Genomic DNA, 11,360 nt, shown 5'->3' on the forward strand with positions numbered 1-11,360 from the left:
ACACTAACTTATGTGGACATACTTAAGAAGGACGCAGGAACCCAGAGTACCAGTGAATTGAAAAGATGTATTGAGAATCGGGATGATTGGAAGCAACGATGGAAGGCTCGTCTGAGGACGACGTAGAGAGACAAAATGACTAGGCCTATATACAGGGGTGCTGACAGCTTTTGCCAGGCCCGGGACAAAGTCATTTGAAAGGGCCCCCAAGCCAATAGAAACAATGTAATGGAGACCCAATTTTGGGCCCCCTCTCTCCCTTGGTCCAGGACAACTGTCCCCTTTGTTCCTCCCTGTCGGCTTCCCTGACTACATATGGACTATTCTTATACTGTGGAAGTGTCCCATTCCACATTTTCCTCATATAGGCTACATTAGGCAGACATACCACTGCACATTTAATATCACAATGTGGAATATGTATGAGTGTTTACTTATATGGCCCATACAAGTGGGCCGCTTAATTTGTGTGTGGAATTGTGTTTTTTGTTTTTGTTCGCTTGTTTGGCTCACCATCACAATGACCACAAGCTCCCAAAACTGACAAGACAGAAAATGTGACGATGATAATTATCAGTATTAGTCATTTGGGTGTGTGCATTCAGTATCCTGCTCATGTCACCCCTCTTTTGATGTAGTCTGACACATCATACAGAAGGCTACAACACCATCTTGTGGTCAGACACGGAATAGAGTATAATAGGCCTAGGTAGGCTATATAGCCTACAGCAGTGTTTCCCAACCAGGGGTACGTGTACCACTGGGGGTACGCGAGCACACTGCAGGCGGTACTTGGAAAATGTTTATTATTGTAACAAATTAATGGAGAAGTCATACTAGGACAGAGAAATTGATATAGAACATAAATTAGGGGGTACTCTTGGCACAACTAAGATGCTTAGGGGGTACGTAAGACAAAAAAGGTTGGGAAACACTGGCCTACATCATTGGGTGAGACACAGTTGCACAAAGATGTTTTACAATGCACTGATATGTTTGTGTGCATTATGTTCATATTTGTGCCTGGCTTTCTACATAATGTATCACTTTCTAACAGTAGCCTATACATGTTGTTCATAACTACACCTGCATAGCCTATTACCTTCTAATGCTGTGCCATTTTTTTTGTCTCCAATAGCTTTTGTGACACCTGCCATATTCACTGCTGAGTTGAACAGAGCAGTGACTGTTAGTCATTTAATCAATTAATATTTGCTATTAATATATTGTGTAATTTAGCAACTGGTGATAAAAAAATCATGTGATCATGCAGGGATAGAGAAAAAATATGAGAGGTAAAGTCGCGTAGTCTATATACAGTGCCCTCCATAATTATTGGCAACCCTGGTTGAGATGTGTTAAAAGCCTTAAAATAAATTCAGTGTTTATTGCAGAAGAATTCCTAAATTTTAGGAAAATGTAGCCTTCAACTCAAATGAATTGTAGGAAAATAAAAAAAATCCCTGACTAAAAAATAATTATTTTTCATTAAATCACCTGTTCCACAATTATTGGCACCCTTAACAATTCCCAGGAAATAAATATAATTGAAGCATTTCTGTCATTTCTACAGTAGTTTACAAAGTTTACCAGAGTATGTAGGAACATTTAATTAGTAATTCATCAATTCCTGTTTCCCTGGGGTATAAATATGACGTGACACCGAGGCCATTTCTCTTATCCACTCTTAAACATGGGAAAGACAAAGGAACACAGCATACAAGTGAGGCAGATGTGCGTCGACCTTCACAGGTCAGGCAGAGGCTACAAGAAGATTGCCACTCAACTGCAGCTGCCCATATCTACTGTGAGAGGAATAATTAAGAAGTTCAAAACAACTGGAACAGTGGTAAACAAGCCTGGACGAGGACCCAAGTTTATTTTGCCACCCTGCACAGTGAGGAGGATGGTAAGAGAAATCAAAATATCTCTAAAGCTCACTGTTACAGAATTACAACAAATGGTAGCATCCTGGGGTCACAAAGTCTCCAAATCAACCATCAGGCGCTGTCTACACGCCAACAAGCTGTTTGGGAGGCATGCACGGAGAAAACCTTTCCTCACCCACAATCATAAACGCAAACGTCTGGAGTTCGCCCAGCGGTATTGGGGCTTCAACTGGGACCGTGTGCTTTGGTCAGATGAGACCAAGATTGAGCTTTTTGGCAACAAACACTCTAAGTGGGTCTGGCGTACCACGAAAGATGCGCATGCTGAAAAGCACCTCATACCCACTGTGAAGTATGGGGGTGGGTCAGTGATGCTGTGGGGCTGTTTCGCTTCCAAAGGCCCTGGGAAGCTTGTTAGGGTGCATGGCATCATGAATGCTTTGAAATACCAGGACATTTTAAATCAAAATCTGTTGCCCTCTGCCAAAAAGCTGAAGATGGGTCGTCACTGGGTCTTTCAGCAAGACAATGACCCTAAACATATGGCCAAATCTACACAGAAATGGTTAACCAGACACAAAATCAAGCTCCTCCCATGGCCATCTCAGTCCCCAGACCTCAACCCCATTGAGAACCTGTGGGGTGAGCTGAAGAGGAGAGTACAGAGGAGAGGACCCAGGTCTCTGGATGATTTAGAGAGATTCTGCAAAGAGGAATGGCTGAAGATCCCTCTTTCTGTCTTTTCCCATCTTGTGAAACATTATAGGAGAAGATTAGGTGCTGTTTTGTTGGCAAAAGGGGGTTGTACAAAATATTAACAACAGGGGTGCTAATAATTGTGACACACATTATTTGATGTCAAATAATTATTTCTTTATGTGGGATTTTTTCCCCACTGAATAAATGCACTTGTATTGAAGGTTGGATTTTTCTCTTTTTTCCATTAAGGTCCCATATTATTTAGAGAAAAATAATAATAATTGGAAGCTAAAAAACACATCTCAACCAGGGGTGCCAATAATAATGGAGGGCACTGTATACACGCAGAATGTGTATGGTTATCGGCGTCCTATTTTAGGCAATTCAGCCTTTTCGCGTATAACTACACGCAGCTTTTGATTGGTTTGTTTCTCGTACGCATGTAACTTCCTCACTGAAAACCAACCCATGCTTGATCAGACCACGTGAAGATAATCTCCAATTGTATTTCAGTATTTATTTTATTTATTATTTATTTAGCGCACACGCTCGTGCACATTGGGGTATAACGACTTTTTTTTTTCCCAAACGGGTTGTCTTCTGATAATTGTCGAGAGAAATTTGCTATCAAAAGCCAGTTTGTTTAAAAAAAACATAGCGCGAGAAGCATTGCTAATTTTCTATTAACCATCTTTCCAAACGTTATACTGTATAGTCGACCTCTTGGCTGTTGTGTGATTTAATAAACACTGAATAAAACATGCGACAACAGGAGTAACGTTGGTGAGCTTTATGTGCTGATCAACTGTTCAACTGACTTACACGTACACTAGTATATACCTGGGGATCCGGGTTCTCTCTAGTGGTAAGAATTGGTATAGCCCTTGGCAGGCCTAACATAAACATTGGGTAATACTTCCAAATAAGGGGCCATAATTAACAGTAAAGTAGCTACAACCTAATACTTAAGTAAGGGTTAATAATCGTTACTTAATGCCACATTAGACACATATTAAGCAAGGGTTAACGTTCGTCGAGAAGGTCGCTACCGTGGAATAGCAGCACGACAGAGAGAATCTTTAGACCCCGACGCGGAGCGGAGGGGTCTTGTTCTCTCTGAAGTGCTGCTATTCCACAAAGCGACCGACTCGCCGAAAGTTAACCCGCTTATTATATGGATATACTTAAATGATTCACACATGGCGGGGACATTTCTTTAGGCCTATTTAATGTTAAGTCTATTATAGTTGTTCATGTCAAAAGAGTGTTGCTGCGCAAAACAAAACAGTGCCGTTGTGGAACACCGCTAGGCAACAGCTAGGTAGCAGGACAACAGGTGTTGTCTATCACAGCAGCTGATTAGAGTCTTGTTGAAAAGTCGCTTTAGCAGTGACAAGTCTTGTTGCCATTGACAGCGGTCTGTTATAGACCAACCCGTCCGTTATCGAAAAATAACAGACGTGCGAACGTTGGGGAGCCCCGTTGAAATGAATGGAGCATTCGACCGATGACGTCACACCATATAATAATAGTTATTAATGCGTATGTTGAACATTAGTAAGCTGTTACTTAACTATTAGATAACTATTACCTTGTGTTACAAGTTAATGGATAAATAATACATAAATATTGGGGTTTGGGACCCTTATATTAGAGTTGGCTGTGGATAACTAATGGTTAATTAATCGATAGATATTGGTGTTTGGGACCCTTATAATAGAGTTGGCTGAGCATACCTAATAGTTAAGTAAGTTATTAATCTTATCTACTATGACATCTAGTTTTCACTCGTTCAAATCACTGTAATAGTGGCAACAGGAGCCATTATATAGCAAGGATTAGACGTACACTTCTCAATGATGGTGGGGTGATGAGATGTAATTTTTTCATATACCACTCATTCGTTTTAATGGAAAAAACCCTACAATAACTGCAGAACATTATGAAGAGTAATAGTTTTGAAGCGAAACTAAACCATTCCTTTGTGATCATTAAGTTAATGTTTGTATTATGTAAGTGTTAATTTAGGTCCTTAGTTAAGTATTACCTAATAGCTACTTAACTATTAACTGTACCCTTACTTATCTGTTAGTTAAATAATTATATGCTATGAACTTGTGAAACATGGTAATAGTTATCTAATAGTTAAGTAACTGCTTACTAATGTTTAACATATGCATTAATAACAATTAATATGTGCCAAATGTGGCGTTAAGTAGTGATTATTAACCCTTACTAAAGTATTAGGTTATAGCTAATTTGCTGTTAATTATGGCCCCTTATTTGGAAGTGTTACCAAAATGTTTAAAGTTGAATTGATGTTTTAGAAATAGGCAAACATTTATTGTGAATAGTAGATGAATATTCATTTCATTTCTTCTTTAAATTACTGTTGTACATTTTAAAACCTTTTCCATACATATATATCTACATATATTTTATTTATTATTCACGAGAGGAGGCAGATCAGCCCAAATAAGTCCCGGAACACAGAGGGGTCCAAATCACGAGGTGCCGGATCCTGTTATGGCATATTCTGCCTCAAATTAACCCCTGCTGTGCTATGAGAAGCAGTCGCTGAAAGTGAATGCTGCCATTGAAAGTGAAAGCACAAATCTTCCAAGAGAATCGTGTGTGTGATTCTACTTCTGTAATTGTCAGTGCCTGGACCAGAATGGATGTCAGTTTGAGAACATGTTGAGAATACGTTAAATTATGTCTAAGTTGTGTTAGTCTATTTTGTTGGAGGCCTATCCTATTACATTTTAAATTGTACCAGGGCTTTACACTGGCACCTGCCAACCGGCCAAATGCTGGTAAAACTTGGCTGTGGCTGGTAATACTTTCAGTGTCACTAGTCAATTTGGCTGGCAGCTTATTCCTTGGTATGACATATGTATCAGAGTACCCTATTTTCAGTTGTTCGCACCTTGTGTATCAATTGATTGTATTTAAGTTCAAGAAATAGCTCAGTAACTCAGTCTCTATTTGCTTGATATATTTCCATGTAGAAAGCTCTCATCTTGCTTTAGCACCTCATCTTCTGAGGTTAGACGTACACTATCATGATAAAGGAAAAAAAAACAATATAAAATCAGAGGCTAGTGGAATACCTCAATGCTAGTGACTCGGAAAAACTACTAGCCACAGTGACCGATGGGTGGAAAAGTTAATGTCAAGCCCTGAATTGTACGTATACATTTATAGACACTCTGCATATCATTGAGGCGACTTCTCAAAGCCATTGAACCAAATTATCCGGAATGGATGTTTCTTTCTGAAGGCATTTCACAGTTTCTTAGGCCCATAAACAAATCACTTGATAATGGTGGTGTACAGACAAAGACACCCCATTGCTTCATTTTTCACATGACCATTTCTTATTTTTCACTGTGTTAATTAGCATCTTCATTCAATGATGTCATTTAATTACTTTAACTACTTTAATTACTTATTATGTGAAGCTTTAGGACCAGTGGTGGATTGCAGACACTTTAAAATCTGTCATTGCATCATTTTTTCCATTAATTTTGGAAAGATCTCTACTACGAATGAACGCATTGTGCATCGGAGCTGGTTTAAAAGCTTCTGTCATTAGGACTCAATAGCCCTGTTTACACTGCAGGCCATTGGACCAGGAACTTAAGCCCAGCCCCTGTACCTGTTTATACTGTCTTATACTGGCTATGCCAGAACTGGACCAAACCAAGAACTGTTGTCCAGGTAACAGGTCCTCCTCAACTGCCAGGGCCACCAGTTAGCCCTGGTGCTTACAGGTCATTTTTTAATGGGTTACCACAGCTACCATTCCATTTAGAATTTTCAGTTGGCCTGCAGTATAAACGCACCAGGAACTCTAGCCCTGGGCTTAAGTTCCCAGGCTTCAGTTCCTGGGCCAATGGCCTGCAGTATAAACGGGGCTATTGGGGGCTTCTAGCCTGAGAGCGGTTGACATTGACCGTCTGCTGATCTGTCCCCTGACAAAGACCAAAGGCATTTCACATATTCCTCATGGTTGGCTCTGGCATATTTTGCCATTTGTAGTCCACACATGCTCAAACTATTCCTCAAACTCACTTCATCCACATGTAGCCTATTTTTGCAGAAGCATTGTTACCATTGTAGTTCTACTTATACCAGATCATGATTCAGTCTTCTTGCGCTAGTAAGCTAGGGGTGCATCCCAATATGTGTCCTTGCCTCCTCCACTTGTGCTTGTCTCCTCGTCCCGCCTCCTGGCCCCTCCTCTGTAGAGAAAACGATAAAGTTTCCCAGCTGTCAGCCTAGCCACAACAACTTTTGAGGGACTGTTTTTCATTCACCATCCCAATTGCAAATGAGAAAAAGACTCTTTTGCTTTTGCAAGATATTGAAATATAATGCTGTTGTCAGTGATGTCATCATGACGAGAAGCGAATGGAGGAGGCAAGGTCACATATTGGGATGCACCCTAGGTCTTGATGCTATAAAATTAGGTTATGCTACGATCGCTTCCAGAGTAATCTTTTTTTTAGGACTATTAGTGTGCGCACACACTTTCTAACGTGAATCCCGGACAATTAGCGACGTACGGCAGCCTCTAGAGCTTGTGTGTGAATGTGTATGTACACTCATCAGCCACAATTAGGAACACTCCTCGTGTTGGGTTGGACCCCCTTTTGCCTTCAGAACTGCCTTAATTGCCTGCAACAATACTCGGGCTGTGGCATTCCAACAAAGATTACATTACATTGCACAGCATTTAGCAACATTTAGCCTTGACTTCCACGGAGAAAATGTAAGCAAGAACAGGGTAAGGACGCAGTGACCAGGTGAAAAGCACACAATTAAAGTGTACTTTTGATGACTATACATAGTAGAAAGTGAACTTATTTCAGCTATTTAGATTGCGTTTCATTGCACTATTAATGCACTGGAGCACTAGCACTAGCACACTTGCAGCACACCGAGTATGCTAAATTGGCACCGCCTTTGGACAGCTTTAAGTGCATGATAAGTCTACTTTTGATAAGTGAAAGATGACTGGGTGTCATTGGAGTGTCCACTCGTAAAAAAAAATGGGGCGGGGGGGGCGGGGGGCGCACACACACAAAAATAAATAAGAAAAATTAACATCTGCCATAGGCAACTTTGTGTGATGGAGTTTCTTTTTCTTTTATTGTGGTACAGAAAAGGCAGATCAGATTATTTGTCTATTAATATGTCATTCCATTACACTTGGCGGATGCTTTATAACCAAAGCGGCTTTCAAAGAAGACTTAATCATAGCCAACATCACTAGCAAATACAAAGTGCACAGGAAATATACAGAACAACACGTGCAGATGCAAGGAGGGGTTAATATCATAGCAAATAATACAGCTGGGGGGATGACAAGTGTAAAATAAAAATAAATAAGAAAAATGACCATCTCCATGACGCCAACACGTTCATGCTTTGTAATCACACACACACACACACACACACGCTTTGTAATCACACGCACACACGTTTTTTTTTCATAAACCCAACCACCACCCCCCTTATGGGGAACCTATATTTTCTTCCTTTTTCTTCTATTTCTTTTCATTATCTTAATTTTTCCATCTTTTAACAAAAGGCAAAATGTAACATACAATAACAGACAATAAAAGGATACAGAAAAAAAGGATAAAGACAGGAGAAAAAAATAAATACAAAAAACTATTTCAGTGTCCCCCAAAACTTCAAACCACATATTAACAACCCCCCCACCCACACACACACATGCGCACGCTTTGTAATCTCACACACACATGCATGCTTTGTAATCTCACACACACACTTTGTAATCTCTCACACACGCACACTTTGTAATATCACACACACACACACACACGCTTTGTAATCACACACACACACGCACACGCACACGCTTTGTAATCACACACGCACATGCACGCTTTTTTTTATAAACCCAACCACCACCCCCCCTTATGGGGGACCTATATTTTCTTCCTTTTTCTTCTATTTCTTTTCATTATCTTAATTTTTCCATCTTTTAACAAAAGCAAAATGTAACATACAATAACAGACAATAAAAGGATACAGAAAAAAAGGATAAAGACAGGAGAAAAAAATAAATACAAAAAATAATCAGTGTCCCCCAACACTTCAAACCACATATTAACATCCCCCCCCCACACACACACACACATGCACGCTTTGTAATCTCACACACACACGCATGCTTTGTAATATCACACACACACACACACTTTGTAAATCACACACACGCTTTGTAATCACACACACACGCTTTGTAATCACACACACACACACACACACACGCTTTGTAATCACTCTCTCACACACACACACACTTTTTTTTTTAATAAACTCAACCACCACCATGGGGGACCTAGATTTTCTTCCATTTCTTTTCATTATCTTAATTTTTCCATCTTTTAACAAAAGCAAAATGTAACGTACAATAGACAATAAAAGGATAAAGACAGGAGAAAAAAAATACAATGTAATCACACCCACACACACGCTTTGCAATCACACACTCTTTGTAAACACACGCACACACATTTTTTTTAATAAACCCAACCACCACCCCCCCTTATGGGGGACCTATATTTTCTTCATTTTTCTTCTATTTCATTTACTTTTCTTCTATTTCATTATCATTTTTCCAGCTTTTAACAAAAGCAAAATGTACGTACAGTAGACAATAAAAGGATAAAGACAGAAAAAAATACAAAAAACAATCAGTGCAAATTACAATTACAAAGCCCGTGTAATCACACACGGATTAAAAGGAAGAGAGATGACTAGATATTTTGCACATCAGGACACGACATGTGGAGCCTGAACAGCTAAGAATAGGCAAGGGTGAAGAGTTGTGCCAGTCGATGGAGGTAGTGTCTCTGATGTGAAGAGTCAGGGAGTTCTATTTCTTGGGCGCGTACATATCGAAGGCGGCTTCATCAATTTTCTTTGGTGGAAGGGTAGGAATCCTTAGCAGTGTGGCATCAGCGGATCTGAGAGCTCGGGCACGGGCATAAAAAGAGAGCATATCAGAGATGTAACAGGGAGGAAGACTATTTAATGCTTTTACACACACACACACACACACACACACACACACACACACACACACACACACACACACACACACACACACACACACACACACACACACACACACACACACACACACACACACACACACACACACACACACACACACACACAAATCACTCAATTTTTTTGGTAGACCCCCTACTGTTTTTGGTTTTTGCGGGCAAACAGACATACACACGGACGCACAGACATGGGCCCGGCCGGACGTAGGCACGGACGGATGCACAGACGGACGAATGGACGATAGACGCACGCGTGCACACACGGACGTGGGCACGCACACACGGCCGGACAGCCGGCCGGACGGAGGCACGGACAGATGGAAGCAGACGGACGCACGTCTGGCCAGACGTAGGCATGGACGCAGACAGACTGACGCACAGACGGACGGACGGACGCACGGACGGACGCACAGACGGCCGCACAGACGGAAGCACGTCCGGTCAAACGTTGGCAGGGACGCACGGCCGGCCAGACGTAGGCACGGACGCACAGACGGACTGACGCACGCACAGACGGATGCACGGCCGGCCAGACGTAGGCACGGATGCAGAAACGGACGGACGCACAGCCGGCCAGACGTAGGCACGGACGGAAGCACGTCCGGCCAAACGTTGGCACGGACGCACGGACGGCCAGACGTAGGCACGGACGCACAGATGGACTGACGCACGCACAGACGGATGCACGGTCGGCCAGACGTAGGCACGGATGCAGAAACGAACGGATGCACAGCCGGCCAGACGTAGGCACGGACGGAAGCACAGACGGAAGCAGACGGACTGACGCACGCACGGATGGACGCACAGCCGGCCGGACGTGGGCGCGGACGTGGGCAGAGACGGAAGCACAGACGGAAGCACAGACGGAAGCACAGACGGAAGCACAGACGGAAGCACAGACCGACTGACGCACAGACGGACGCAGACGGATGGCACGGACGCAGAGACGGATGCACGCACAGCCGGCTGGACCGAGGCACGAACCGACGGGCGCAGGCACGAGGAGGGAAGAACAGAAACCATATTATAGTTACATGTGAGCAGCTGAGAAATACATGCAGTGCATTGCGCATTCTGTAAAAGACTAAAACAATGTAACACTATTACATCTATTATATCTGAATTGAAAGTAGTTTACAAACAATGCAAGACTATGAGCATGTTTTTTTATGCATAATTTGTATATATTTTTCTTACCCAGTGGTTCATGGAGTTCCTCTTGAACGTAGCAGGAGCGAAGGATCTGACAGGGTTCATTCCAGCTCCAGTGTAGAACATCTAAAACAAAGTGTTCAGAGTGGAGTATTAGCTTTAATGTAAATACAAGTGAGGAAGTGAGGATACTGTTGCGGTCTGGATATTTAGGTGAGAGCAGATTCACATACTGAAAGACAGTAAGGTCAAGCACAAGGAGGTTTTTTTGAGAGCTGAGTAGTAGACGTTTCAGGGTTCTGCCTCCATTAGCGCGTTCAGGCAGACTGAGAACCGTGCTGGAGTCCGTTCCTGCACCTACTCGCGAACCAGCCGTCGTGTTCACGCCACAGATATTAGCATTCGCGAACCGGAAAGTTTTTTTAAGGGTGAGAGCAGGTTGGTACACTGCTACCGAAATCCAGCTTAATGACATTAAAGGAAATTCTTGTCTGAAGATACATGTACT

Source organism: Engraulis encrasicolus, chromosome 8 (assembly GCF_034702125.1).
Source record: "Engraulis encrasicolus isolate BLACKSEA-1 chromosome 8, IST_EnEncr_1.0, whole genome shotgun sequence".
Taxonomy (NCBI): Eukaryota; Metazoa; Chordata; class Actinopteri; order Clupeiformes; family Engraulidae; genus Engraulis; species Engraulis encrasicolus.